The following is a 15292-nucleotide window of genomic DNA, read 5'->3' on the forward strand; positions in this document are numbered from 1 at the left end:
TAGAACTACACACACACACACACACACACACACACACAAATGGAGAAAATAAAACACGTTCCTGGGCCTCAACTCTGAGACTGCGGAGACTCGACCAGTGATATCTCTGGCTCTCCTCTCACCCCAGGTGTGGGGTTCTGGAACTCTGTCACCCTCGCGGGCTTTCCACCCTCAGCCCAGGACTCTAGGGATCAGAATGCCTAGAGGGACTCAAGGGGAGCTGAGCTGGCTCGATTTTAGCCGAACAGAAATAGGAGTTCCCATTGCTGTGCAGAGGCCGCCATCTACTGGTAATATGAGGTAATAGCAGCCAACTCCCGCCAGCATCCCCAGGAGAGGATCAGGAATAAAGAGGGAGGGGAGAAGGAGGAGGGGAAGGAAGAGGAGAGGGCAGGAGGGAACATGTCCAGCCCAGCCAGGAGCTGATGCAGGAAGGAACCCAGCAGCAGGGCCCTGAGCCACCTGGGGCATCAAAGCTGAGAAGCAGCTGAGTGCTGGGGGGGCAGGGGAGGCAGGCCTGCACCTGCCGCTGGGAGGGCTGGGCCTGAGCACTAGGTCTCCTGGGAGACAAGTACCAATGAAGCAGGGAGCATGCATGCGCATTCCTGCCTGTGGCGTGTCTGCAGACAGGCACCTTCCGTCAGGGCCAATGACCCCTCCTTCTCCCTCAGCTCTCTGATCCCGAATGATGTACCTGCTGCTCGGGGTCCCTCAGAATCCTGCCCCCAAGTTCCTCTTGCTTCTGCTGGTTCCCCATCAGGTTTACGGGGGTTTTTTGTGCAGCTGGAGGAAAACCTGTCTTGATGCTTTGGGCCTGGCTCGGATATGTAAAGGGTGCCTCTCAGGAGAAGAAAGAGTCTCCGGATGGCTTTAAAACAATTGGCTCAGCGCATCCTCTCTTCCTGGGCCAGCCACCCAGATTTGGACCAGCCAGGATCTTCAGGAGTCCCCTCCAGGAAACCCAGACCAGCAACAGTGGTGTGCCCCTGCAGAAGCCCAAGCCCAGGCAGATCTCCCACAGCCCACAGGCCCACATATCCAGGCTGAGCTACCCCAATTGGTGCCCTGATCTCTGTGTGTAGGAAGTCACAGGGAAATGTCCCCTGAGATAGCACTGAAAACGATGCAATTCTGTTTATCTTTTTTAAAACTTTCAATTATTTTTTTAAGATTTTTTTCAACCCCAAGCTTTTCCTGTTGGTTAATTCAGGGTTCCCTCCTAATCTTTCGGAAGCAGGTTGTGCCCTTTTCACAGGTGGATTCGCAGAGGCCTGAGGCAGACAGGTGGATAGCTGCCAGGCTGCACGTCTCAGCCAGCAGCTGGGGCCTCAGCCCTCAGCCCTCCCAGCCAAGGAGTCCACACAGTGCACCTGGAATCAGAGATCTTTCTAGCAGAAAGCTTTCTTTGATACCAGTTGTACTGACTCACCAGGGAGCAGAGTGTGTTTAAAAGCCCAAATTTTATTCCCCAGCCCCACCCTCAAAGACTCTTACCACTTGCCAATTAAAAACAAAAACAGATAAAACGAGCTGTGTCCACCCCAGTCATTGTGTGGCAGGAACTTTCTATACATGCACACTGTCCCGAGACTACCATCCCATGAAGGCAGACAATTTTTGTCTCCTCCGTTTTGGTATGAAGAATTTGAGACTCAGAGAAGTTAAGTGACTGACCTGAGGTTACACAGGCAGTGAGTGAAGCCACAGTCTGGTGCCTGCTTTATTCATTGCTTGTTCCCAGAGCCTGCAAATGCCACCCACCTCCATCAGCCCTTTCCTCTATGGAAGCAGCCTGGCATGATCCAAATGTTAGGACTCCCAGTTCCTAAAACACAGGGTCCGGCAGCCCAAGGTCAGGGTTATTACAGTTTATACAACTGCAATCACTAAAGAAGAACTAAGACAGAACAGGCAGATTCTGGCAGCTGTTGAGAGATCGACTTGGTGGGGGTGGGAGGGACACGGCAGGAATTCCTCCAGATAACACCCTTTGAAACCTTCCCATGATGAAATTAAAAGTGGGCCTTAAGTGATTTATTTTTTCAATCTGTGAATCTAAACAAATGATCTCCCTTCTAGGTACATCTATCATATGATCTCCTTCGCAGCTGTGAAAAAAATGCTATTAGTGCTTTCAAAGCAGTTTTATCACAGATTAAAGAAGCCCAGGGAAAAAAAAAAAATTGGCAGCCAGAGTCAGCCATATGCCTACTTGACCTAGGACCGTAAACCTGTTGTTCATTCCAGAGAGGGGATTACGGTGTTACTTTTAGTAAGTTGCTTTTCATATGGAAATTTCTTTTCACAGTAAAGATCTGTCTTTAATAGCATCATCCTAAAAACATGCCTATTTTTTAATTCCCTGATCATGGACATATAGATTTTTATAGTGTCTGCAAGCATACATTAATGTTAATTTCTCCATTCTCCTTTGTATTTTGTTAATGTCACAATCTGCTGTAAAACCTTGCCAAGTTTCTTAACTGTCATGGTAATTCCAAGACCTATTCTGCACTCTTTGACATTTCAGGACAGAACAAGGCAGTAAAAATAGATTAGAAACAGCTTATAAGTATTATAAAATCTAGAACTTTACAGATGGTGGAATTAGGTCTGCTGAATGGAAATTTAGCAACTCTGAACACAATAATATTAGAAAAAGGCTATTCATTTCGAAGGTAAATATTTGGAAGTGGTGGTATAATGGCGACCAGAGGAGTGGGGGGAACCTATAACATGCAGCGGGGTTATATTATTTTAAGCAGCTTACTGGATGCATAGACCACATCCTGAAGAGTTTCGGGTTTCAAAGGTTCTCTCTCCCGCTACCCCCATATAAATAAAGGACACATAGTAAGAGTTTGATTTTATTCATGGTCAGTTCAAAGATCACACCAATTATTTCACTCAGAGGATTTGTCTGCGTTTTCCTAAGTTAAAGCAGAGCATTACTGTACTTAGATATTAAATGACACTACCACATGCTAAGAAATTTGCACGAACGGACAGGAAATTAGACACTGTTTTCTTAAACTGATTGCTAAAGAATGCACACGGTTTAAATGTGCACTATCCATTTCAAAGGGAAGCGTTGGTTGATTTCAGGAAGTTTAAAATCAGCTCATGGTAAAGCAGGACAGAGTGAGGGTTAAATGTGTTTTTCTTCCCCCCTAAAGGGAAACTATTTCTTAAAAAAAAAATAAAAAGAAAAGAAAACGAAAGAAAAAAGAAAAGAAAGAGAAAAACTTTCCCCTTTCTCTTTAAGGACTTATTATTTCCATCATCCTCGTTGAGTTGTTGATGAATAGTCCGCATCCCTTGCCAAGCCCCACCCTCGTCTTTTTTCTAAGCTCTTTTCTCATTATTTGCCCAGTCATTTTCCCACAGCCCCAACTGGCCGTCAGGGCGGCTTAAATACAACACTGTATTAACATGGGGGAAATGGCTTTCAGTTCCCAATTGATCCCCTAATACGTTATGTTGAAATGATAATTGGTACACTCTTCATTGAAAAATAAGAGAAAAACTACTTTTCAGTCACCACGAGGTATTATCTTAGCCCATGTATTCAGCACTAACTGATACATTTTTTTTTAATACAAAAAAACTATACCCCCATCTGCGGGAGAGACTGCAGTCCACAATTCCTTTCAGTTGACATAATCCAGATTGATTCGTTCAGCAGATAAAATTCAGGCCACTTCTGCCCTTTATGGGAGCAACATAATACCAGTCTTTATTCAGTAACAATGTAACATAATGGGATCGGAATGTGCAAGATGACTGTTCTTAAATTACTGAGCCTCACAAGGGCCCAACACAAGCTGGGGCTTAATGTAAAAAATCATTAGGCACAGATTTCTAAAGTGCTCCTGCATTAAGGAGGTCAAACCGAGCCTGTTTATGGAATTTTTCAGGACAGAAACTCTTTGCTAATATCTTGATTATGGCTGTGTTCTGGGGGGCCCATCCAGGCACCCACAGCTCAGCTCAGCACTCCAGCTCCATGCCACAGCCACCCTGAGAGGGACAGGGCCAGATAAGGTGGAAATGAGGGATCAGCAGGGACCCCACACTCACAATCTATTTTCAGGACAGTTTGGTGCGTCAAATAATTTAGGGTAGGAGCTATTAAACTATGCTAATTTCAAGATCTTCGGGGCTGGTTATTTAAACACACAAGAAGGTTTAGAAGATAAAGAAAGGATAAAGAGAAGTCGCTTACTATCTCAATACCTAGAAAAGATCCCTGGGCTTTCTGAAAGTAAATTCACCCCATCTTTATACTGTGCGCAGTGACAGTAACTGTTTCATATGTTTTTATATAATTCATGCTTCAAGTACAGCCTTTCACTAAATGTTACAGGTACTGTCAGTATTTCTCCATGTCATTAATTATTCCTCTGCAATATAATTTTATGGCTACATGGTGTTCTTTCATGTGAAGACACCCTAATTTAACTTTATTCCTATCCTTGGGCAGATAGGGTGTTTCCTAAGTGTCCCCTGTTATAAAGGATGTGTCAATCAACATCCTTATACAAAAAAAATTTCCCCCATGTTGGATAATTTTCTTTGGAGAAATTATGAGAAGCAGGATTGCTGGGTGAAAGAGCACACACATTTTATATCTACTTGAGACGTATTTCTTCTTTGGCCTCCAGAAGTTTTGTACCCATTTATGCCGCAGTGTTTAGAGTTGGGACCCATAACATCAGCCTCATTCTTTGCCTGAACAACAAACCACAAAGACTTCTTAAATGTTGCTCTGCATCTCTGCTGATTCATACCACTCAAAGAATATGGTGAAAATTATTTGATTCCACACATTCACATTAAAAAAAAAAATCTACCATCAGGAGAAAGACTATATAAAGAGAGGCAGAGAGTACAGGTTCTCCCAAACCTGAGGTTACCTAAGAAAATTCTAGAGAAGTAAAATGGAATAAAACAGAACAGAAAGATTGTTCCTGAATGGAAATGATTTCTTTCAACTTGCAAGTCCAAACCTCATGCAATTTAATTTTTGAATTTGAGAGCATTGCTGGTCTCTTATCTTGTTTAAATAGAAGAGTTCCAAAATTCGAATCACTGAATCACCGGGGGGGCCTCCGAGATGATGCAGTTACTCTTCGGAACACTGGGTTCACGTCTGGAGTGGGGCTGAGATTTGGTCAATGTTTGCAATAAATGAACCAAGCACCATGTGTATGCACAAGGCCACCGGCGCACGAGTGCGAGGCAGAAATTTTGCGCATGTCTGTGTACACACATGAGCGTAAATATATTTATCTCCAAAACGAACATCGCCATTGTGGTCTCATCGTGGAGACTCACACCATCAGAAATATTTGCATGAGATTACTGGCCTCCGCTGTCAATCATGTCGGCATAAATCCAATACTCAGGCCATATGGCCTTGAAACTTTCAATCGATAGGAACCTTTTAAAGCTGAAGCTTCAAAAAGTTGTATCAAATATATATTCAATGAGAAGAAGGTTAATTGAATAATTGATTACTCAGTAACAATTAAGTGCTCTTCAGATATCTTTGGGAAATTGTGAAATGTAATGGTGATAGATATTTATTAGTTTATCAGTTATTACCGCCTTATATATTTATTTTTAGGCCTCAAGTCAATTTCTTTCATTTATATATTTTATTCTATATTTTACCATCAGAGCCTCTGGGGTGAAATGATACATCTATTTTTGCTACCACAGGGCCAAGGAAATGGCAGTCAGGAGAGCATCTGCAAATGCACTCAACACTGCAGCCTTTCCCACCAGAAACAAATTCCTCCTGAGGAATTTGTCTTCTCAGGTCAAATAGTCAAAAGGCACCTTTCAGAAAGGTCCCTGCTCCAACATACAGTCATTTTTGTAAAGAATGAATGGGTGCCAAGGACTGCATGTGGCCAGGGCTCTTGAACTATGGTCGGGGGAGGTCTTCTGCCTCGTTTCCCTTCAGAATTAATCAGATCTGGGGGCCTCCAGAGACAAAAATACAACTACCGTATCTCGACAGAGAAGTGGAGGGAACCGTGTATCCCTAACATTTGTTAGTAAGTCCCTGTGACCTGTCACCTGTGGGTTTTCCAAAGAGGTGAAGTCACTGAGAATTTATCAAAGAGGATGACTACACATACACACACCTCTGTGTCCAAGGGGATGGGAGCAAGAACTGACTGAATCTGGTTCTACTCTACAGGGAAAAAAAAAAAATGAGACCAAGGGCTCATCCTGTAGACCATGATCGTATGCATTTCTACCAGTTTTGCCCAAGCACTCAGAGGAACGTATCTGGTAGAAGGAATCTCTGAAAAACCCCCATGCGAATTGTAAAGTCCAGCATCCTGGCTAAGGCTCCGGTATTCATGTCAGGCAATACCAAAGAGAAGACTTGCTGCCCAGGCCCCAAACACCAATTCTAAATACAAGGGAAAACTGAAGTGGACTCGAGTACTTGTGAACCAAGCCAGAGCCCAGCGCATGCTACCTACTTCCTTCTCTCTCTCTCTTTCTCTCTCTCTCTCTCTCTCTCTCTCTCTCCCCTCCCTACTCTCCATTCATCCAGGCACAGGACTGAACCTCCTCTGTGGGCTGGGTACCCAGATGGCATAAAGGGATTAGCAAGGCAGATATGATGGTATGACCTCTGACTGCTTGGAGTTTCTAGTTTGGTGAGAGAGTCAAACTAAAAAACATCAGTGATGAAGAAATTGAACACATACAAGTTTTTAAAAACTGCAAAGAAGGAAGGAGGGAGTTGAGACCAGGAAGAATAGAGGGATGAGGCATTTTGGAGTGGATGATCATAAAAAGCCTTTGTCAAAGTGTAAAAGGTCAACTGAGAATGAGTAGTTGGTTAGTAGTGTGTGTGTGTGTGTGTGTGTGTGTGTGTGTGTGAGAGAGAGAGAGAGAGAGAGAGAGAGAGAGAGAGAGATGGACTGTGAAGGGAGAACTTGTTGTTCATTCCAGGTGGTGGGAACTGCACATTCAAAGACCCTAAATATCATCGAAGAGCTGGAGGTGTTCAGACGTCAGAGAGAAGATCAGTGTGATCAGAGTGCAGTGTGAATGAGGCCGCAGGGTGGGCAGGGACCTTCTCATTCTGGGTTTTATAGCCAAGGGGAGAAGAGTTTCAATCAAAGGTCAATCAAAAGGGGACGGAAAGCCAGGAAGGGTGCTAAACAAGAGGAGAGGTATATGGCCTGATTCACGTCTTTAGAAGCTCACTCGAGCTGAAGGGCATAAAAAGGTTTGGACTAAGGTCTGACCAGTTGAGCATGGTCCAGTCAGGCAGCTCAGTCACCCACATTGACAGGGTGAAGACAAGAAGAAAGGGGAATTCTCAAGTTCTGTTGAGATGGGATTAACAGGTCTTTCTGGTGGGTTGGGTGGGGGTTCTGAGGATAAGGAGGTAGATGTTGTGAGACATTCAAGTGGGAAAGTCTCAGATAGCCTTGAGCAGAACTTTTGGAGGAGAGAATGGCTCATTTCTGAAGGTCCTCCACAGAAGAAAGGCGTGAGATCTTTAAGGAAGCATCCGATCACCCAGGAAAACATAACAGAGGGAGAAGAAGAGGAAGCAGGTCCTAGTCTCAAGGACCCCAAGGAGGACAAAGGGAAGAGGAAGAGGAAGAGTCAGAGTATCAGAAAGAAGACCCAGAGAGAGAGTGACTTCAAGGCCCCCAGGAGAGTGGTGGCCTAGGCAGAGGGTCTGTCCCTGGCCCTTTCTAAGGACGCTGTTGCTTTCTTAACTCGTGTCCTCCTAGAGCCTTGTTGTCTTTGGCCTCTTGGGATCCCCGAGTGATGAACTCTCAGAGGTGGGTTCTGGGCTCATGGTCATTCCTCAGAAAAGAAGGCATAAGGTTCCCCAGGCTCGGTGGCTGACGGACATTGCGGACTAGCTGGAACCCGGGCTCTGCCAGCTCCTAAGCTCTGCTTTCTTTCCTCTTTGAAAGACATTCCAGGATTGTGGGTCTAGTTTGCCAAGTGTGGCCAAGACATGCCACTGAGAGAATGGAGGAACGTGCCCTGAATACCTTCTTGATTTTTAACACTTTCCCAGTCACCACCTGTGGGGTATCCAGATGAAACATTGACCCCTCTGGGTCCCACCTTGCCACTTCAAAAGGACCAGCCTCAGCCGGGCGTGGTGGTGCACATCTATAATCCCAGTGGCTCAGGAGGCTGAGGCAGGAGGATCTCGCGTTCAAAGCCAGCTTCAGCAAAAGCAAAGCGCTAAGCAACTCAGTGAGAGCCTGTCTCTAAATAAAATACAAAATAGGGATGGGATGTGGCTCAGTGGTCAAGCGACCCTGAGTTCAATTTCTGATACCCCCCCCCCCCAAAAAAAAAGGCCAGCTACAGATGACCTGTGAATTGACTCCAGGAGAAAGAACTTTGTGAAGTAGATAAACTAAAGGAAGGAAAGCTCTGTAAAGTGGGTTCTCAGCTTCCAGTCAGGCTCTGTGCCCAACCCTTAAGTCTCCCCCCAGCAATTGGCATGGTTCATGCCAATCCTGGCTGTAGAAGACACATACAAATGAGGCCCTCCAAGTACCAGGGCATCTAATGACACTGACTTGGTGGCCCTACACTTTCCACCACGTCAAGGGTGAACCAGGTTTCTCTGATGCCTTATAAATGGATGACAGGCATCCCTGTCCAGGGACATAGCTAAAGAAGACAGTGAGGTGTCACAGACCAGAGAGCAGATGTATTATCACGTCCCTGCCGAGACAGGAATGACATCCTTTTACTCTGGAGTGTGTGCTGCAGAGAAGCTAACCTTCCTGTCACAGTCGTGCACACAATAGTATTGACAGTCAACAATCCCAGATCATCTTCACACAGGGCGTTGGGGAGGCCACGCGTTTCACAACAGGGCTGTCATGGAGAAGGCCCAGTGTGCTCCAGCAAAAGGGTTCGAAAAAACTATGCCGGAGTTTTAGGATCCTTTTAACGTGATTTTAAGATGCTAAGTTAATTTATTTTCTGATGCTAGAAAATAGTCCAGCACCGCCCTATTGTAATCTGTACCCTGAAGAGCAGTCTGATAAAATTCATTAGAAAAGAATTAAATTGATCACAGAAAACTCAAGTCACTTTATTTTAAGTAGTTCCCAATTCAGAAGACCATGCAGTCATTTCTTTGAGTAATGCCAAGGACAACACCGGAGAGGAAGCCCGTGGTAGGACCCCACTGCACTGTGTCCTGTTGCAGCATGAGGACCTGCCTCTTCTTCAGGCCCTCCCAAATTTTCCAGCCATCAGGGTAAAGTGGGATCCCTAACTGTTCAGAGAAAAGAACACCAGAGCCAAAAGGATATCCTTGCTCCCATAGGAAGAATTCTAAGACATCAGTTTTTGAATCAAACCCTTTCTATCTTTGGAGGCCCAGCTCAATCCCGTCCTCTTCCTGACCTCCTGAGCCTCACTTCCTTCCCACTGCTTACTTTGACTTTATCACACGGGGTCTCAGGTAGCACCATTCCCTTCCCCCAAGTAGACGGCAGACTCCTTTCAGGAGAGGGCTGAATTCATCCTTAGTTTTCCCCAGCCCTTCCTCACGTAATGACTGACAGCTTCTGTCCCTCAGCATACGGGCTCCTGGTACGCTTTTCCTCTTGCCTGTGGCTACAATTGGGTGGCATTTTCTTTGCGGGCAACATGTAATAGATTCTCTTGTCCATATTCACAAATGGAAATGAGCAGAGCCCTTTGAGAATGCGATTAAGAGAGGGGGACCCTCTTGCTATCAGCTGGCTATCCCCAAGCAATCTGTCATCAAACTAACTATAGCAGCTCCCTGCCTTAGTCACAGTTTCACAGTCCAAGATTTTTATTTATTTATTTTTTTAACCTGTGGTCAACTGTGGTCTGCAAATATTAAATGGAACATTCCAGAAATATACGATTCTTAACTTCTACATGACTTTTATTATGGTATGTTGTTGCAATTATTCTATTTTATTATTAGTTATTATCATTAATCTCTTACTGTAACTAATTTATAAATTAAATTTTATCATGCATATGTATGTGTAGGACAAAACTTAGTTTGCATAGGGTTTGTTACTATTCAAGATTTCAGGCAACCATTTAAAATTTTAGAATGTAACTCCTGTCATTAAGGGGGACTACAGTATAACCCATTTGGTGATGGTCTGACTCCATCTTATCATGAAAGAGAAGTTTTAATTCACATGAGATTAATTTGACCAGCAACAAAAAACTGACAGCCGCCAAATTCGGTGACCTGTGTGAGCCTTCTCTCTAGATGCACCCAACACTAACATCCCTAAAAGCAGAGTGCTCAGTCACAGGAGTGTGCCAGGCACCTGGGGCCACTTGTTCACTCTGCAGGGGGGTGGCAGAAGGAACTTGGCAGCAGGAAGACCCTGCTCTAACCAGCACCCGACAGTGAAAACTTCTGAACTGTTTTCCCTGAATTCTTCTTGGAAATACAAATGCCGCAGCTCTAAGCAGTCTTGACCCAGCACCGCGGGGCAGACACAGCTGATATGCAGCAGAGGCATCTGCTCGAGATCCATCAGGACCTGCCCAAGGCAGGCTCTCAGATCCACCTGCGGTGTCCATCTTCATTTACACTCTGGGCTCCTGGTCCACATACAGAGAAAACCAAGCTTTAGTCTGGACTGCTGACCCGTTACAATGACCATTCCTGTTAAAGGAGACAGAGACCAAGATGGGCACTGCCTGGAAAGGCAGGAGGATCCTTATAGTTTCACCTTAATTTCATCCAGACCCTGTGGCAGTCATGGGAAAACCTTTTGGATGAAAGCATTCCACATTTTTTTTTAACCATTAGCAGCCACAGACTTTAGCTGCTTTTTGCCACATCAAACCCCAACACAACCCCTTGGTTTCCAGGAGTGACTGGATTAAGTGGTGGAGAAGTGCAAGAGACCAAGAGGAAAATGATCAGATGAGCACACTTTTTCTCCCTAAGTACTAATGAACATTCCAGACTGTGTAACAACTCCTAAAACTACCTCTCTAGGAACAGGATTGCTGGTGCCACCTGCCACACCTTGTGCAAGCACAGCCGACCAGACCTCACACAGCCTGGGCACCGAGGACACAGGACTCAGAGCTGCTACCAGGAAGCAGCAAGGGAGCTCCCCAGCCAGCCGGCTTGCTTCCAGCAGGTGTTGGCCACGGGGAGGGGAGGTTCACAGGCCTTTAATTAGCTGAGAATTTCACACTCTCTGGTGGCTTGCAAGTGACAAGGGGAGCCAAGGAACAGCTCCACAGACTGAGCTGCCTGCAGGCAGAGCCCAAGCCCAGGGAGAGCTCCGACCTGGGGTGGGGGCAAGAGTTCTCGCTTCTCTGCAGAGAAGAACCTGCAGCAGGTGGTCCCGCACCACAGCCTCTGCAGACTTCCCTACCCCAGTGTGTGCCAGGTCAGGGGGCCTCTGTCCTCTGGGTCTCAGACTCCATCTGCAAATCTTTGTTTAATGAGCCAGCAGCCTGGGCGGAACACGTTGGTGTGAAGAGCCCTGTGCAGAGTCGGGGGGCTGCCTGGCAGCCCCGGCCCCGCTTCTGTCATGTGTCCTGCACATTCCACTTTTCCAGAGGATCTGGAAACCTGGATTCGTGAGTAAAAATCTCACAGTTTTAGGCTGTTTGCAACTAATTGGAACCAAAAGTGTAAACATGGCACGAGCCAAATGAAACACATCTGTGAGCTGGACCCAGCCACTAGGCCACCCTTACAGCTCTAATGACTCTCGAGTCCCACAGAGGGCCTTGTCTCACCCTCCATACCTCAAGTGGGTGAGCGACAAGAAGATGGTGAAGACCCTACTCAGGGTCACCGTGTGGTCCGTGGACCATCAGCATGGACATGACCTGGAAGCCGAGAGAGACAGAACTTTCCACCCCTCCCACACCTCCATCAGAATCGGCATTGCAATAAGATCCACAGCGACTCATTTGCACTTGACTTTGAGAAATACCTAAGACCAAAGTACGACAACGGGGTTGAGAGTGGTAAAAACCCTTTCTTCCTCCGCAGATGCAAAAGCCCACCCCCAGCACCTTCTCTGGAGTTGTATCTTTTCCATCCGCTTCCTAGACCAGGTACAATCTCCATTTGGTCCTGGAACATTGACTTTTGAGAATGAATGCAGCACGGTCGCTCCGGTCACTGCCTGGTGACCAGTCACTGCTTCTGTAGCCCAGATGGGGAGCAGGATGTAGGTTTCCAGAAAAAAAAATCCCCCTCTGGCTTCCACCACTACAGGAGACTTTACACTTGCAGAGAGAGATGACCCCTAAGCTCCCACCAGGATAAAAGTCAAGTAGCCAGAATGATACCGCTCAACTCAAATGACCAGGCGGTGTATCCCAGAAAAATTTTTCTTATAGATGAGCCTTTTGTAAAACCAGAAGTTTCATGCTACTGACTCCAGACTCCAGAGAAGACAGCCTCGACAGAGTGAAGAAGGAAAAGTTTCAGAGGGAGTCATAAGGAACACCAGGGTTCATTTGATTCTTAGAAAAAGTCCCTCTCCTTAGTGTCTTGAGGGGCCTAAGGAAGGCGGTAGAAAGGGGACTTTTTTCAGTTTTGCTTCCCCGGCTCTCCCCAAATCCCCAGGCCTTGTCAGCAGAGACCCATCTCTCGATAATTACAGAATACACAGCTTTGGGGGCATTTCACTTCTATTCACGACATCTACTGGTGTCAGTCTGAGCATAAATACAATTAGATTTGAGAGTTCTATTACAAAAGCCAATAAATCGGGCCTCAGTAGAGATTCTAAAATTACTTAACTTTTCTTTAGAAAAATATTAAAACAGTATTATCACATCAATGAGAAGAAAAGACAGGAAGATAATAAAGTTATGTTAAACCTCCCTGTATTTACTCATGTGTGAAACAGTTATGTCTGGTCACATAATTGCAATGGTTCTGAGAAATATTTCATATTTTATAATGAACATTAAAAGAGTTTGTGGATCATTACTTTATATGAGTTCCAAAGTTATTACATAAAACCCAATAGGAATGGTTATAAATTATCGGATCCTCCGGCCTGGCCTTGGTAAACATAACGTGAAGACTGAGACATTTCAGCAGACAAGATTCATGAGAGGAGGTAAAATCCACTCCCCCCCCTGCCACCCTCTGCATTTTAAGGGGAATGGAGGACCAGGGTACTTATAACCAGCTCTTAACATTTTTGTTTCTGTTTCAAAGAAATCCTATTGAGCCACTAGCTTAAGCCACACACAAAAAAAGCTTCCATTAGAACAAAAGAGAACTGGCTTTCAGACACTGCTCCCATCTTCCTGTCTTTCATTATCCTATCTCTGGCCTTAAGGTCATTGCAAAATTCTTCAACTTTTCAACACAGCATGGGTTTAGAATACTGTACTTAGCAGAGGCTCATCTGATCGCCGACAATTACTTATTTTCAAAAGCAGATCCTGTCTTTGAAATCTGAAAATGCAGCATCTTTGCAGAAACTGGAGAATTGATAACATTCTCAAGAATTTTTCTTGTGGGGTCTGCAAAATAGGGTGGAAGGCAGCACTGCCATTGGAAAAAAAAAAGCAATCCTCTGAGAATCACATTTAAGAGGAGAACGGGTGTTCCTCTCTTATTTATGCTTATTCTCTTTTCGTTAACCACCGTTTTATATTTGATTTTTGAAAAAAATCGCACCTGGAGCTTCCTTTGGACCTCAGTTTCTGCTTAGCTGGAGAGTGAAATACCAGAAGAGTAGCAGCCAGTATATAAAGATGAGGACCAGAATAGGGAAGTTTAGATCCTCTGGTCAGTATCTAAGAAGTGTAACATCAGACTGGCCCCTTTACGGATGCTGCAAACTGGGGAGAACTCTCCAAGGAAGCACAGAAGGCAACATTTGCTACCTGGCTCTAAGTAAAACAGGCATCTCCCTCACCTATGTCAAAGCAATGCACCTCTCTCTACCTGTGAAATGCAAGTGGTCACCTGCTTTCCCCAAACCCTGTGCCTGACACCTGGGAGGCTCCTGTACCTGCCGGATTCCTACCTTACCCTGGGTTACCCCCCCGCCCCATTACATGGAGCAGCTGTTAGTGAGGCCCTCTCAGCAAACAGATGTCTTTTGGAGAATTTAAAGCTCTGAGTTGGAGGCCAGCTTCTGACTGTACTTTGAATTATGTCTGCCTTGATCATTATGCAGTCATTCACATATATTTTCGACATCAATATTGTCTGGAAATATTCTCCAGTTCTCAATGCTATTTATATGCTTCGATTCTCCTCTTTGCTTCTGTTCTGACAGTATGCTCCAGCTTCCCAGAGCCACTGACTGCTTGCAGATCATCTTAATAAATATTTTTATTGGAGAAGGGTTTGCCATTTCCTTCTAAAAGCTTTCTCTCTGAATTTAAACTAAACCCAAACATTCTCGAGACCTCTACCAACGCTCCTAACCTGTTTGGAGGAAGAATTTACCAGTTTCAGTGTGTTTAAAGATGAAACAATGTCACGTGCTGCATCTTCCCACAGAGAGCAAGTTTGACCAACAACAAAAGATTATGAAAATGCCAACTTACAGCGTGGGAGAAAAAAAAATCTCTTCTTGTTTGTTTCAGAAATGCTAGTTCGGCTAAAATCCGAGTATTTGACATAATGTAAGTCTGAAGGTGGTTTAAAAAAAAAAAAAACCTCAAAAAGTGTGAAGGGGAAAGAACCAGAGATTTTTCAGGACTTGAAGAAAGTAGAAATCTTTGGGGTGTTATAGGACATTTTAAAATAGGCCAAGTTTACAAAACCCTTCGTGGGACCCTCAGAAGCTTACAGAAAAACCACGCAAGCCAGCTAGATTCAATGCCTGTGTTCTTACTTTCCAATGGGGTCAGGGCTCGGATAGGCTCACACTCATTTTCAGATCACCATGTCCTTGTTTAGAGAGCATCCTTTTCAAGTATTTTCATAGTGGCCTCTAGGTGGCGCTAACACTGCATAGCTTCAGCTTTTGGGCACAATGAAAACATTAATTTGCTATGAGATAATTTTTGACGTAAATGTAAAATGGTGCCCATTCGAACTCAGTAATGAAGCATGGTGCATTTCTGCAGCTCCTAATTTGACTAGTTAAATGACTCCATTACGTGTCTAACAGACAGAAGCAAATAATTTCTGGTCAGTTGATGTTCACTTATCCGTATCATTTTGCCCTGAAAATAAAGTCTCTAATCTACAATTCCTTTGTCTTAGGGTTTTTTTTTTTTGGTTAAGATTATTAAAGCAAATATATTTAAA

The 15292-nt window shown here is 44.8% G+C and overlaps 1 protein-coding gene across 5 annotated transcripts in view; it reads right to left on the reverse strand.

Annotated features, from left to right (window-relative positions):
• Znf536 (zinc finger protein 536) overlaps positions 1 to 15292 on the reverse strand; it is a 436688-nt gene that overhangs the window by 41428 nt on the left and 379968 nt on the right. The gene's annotated exons all lie outside the window — the stretch shown is intronic.

Source organism: Marmota marmota, unplaced genomic scaffold, assembly GCF_001458135.2.
Source record: "Marmota marmota marmota unplaced genomic scaffold, marMar, whole genome shotgun sequence".
NCBI lineage: Eukaryota > Metazoa > Chordata > Mammalia > Rodentia > Sciuridae > Marmota > Marmota marmota.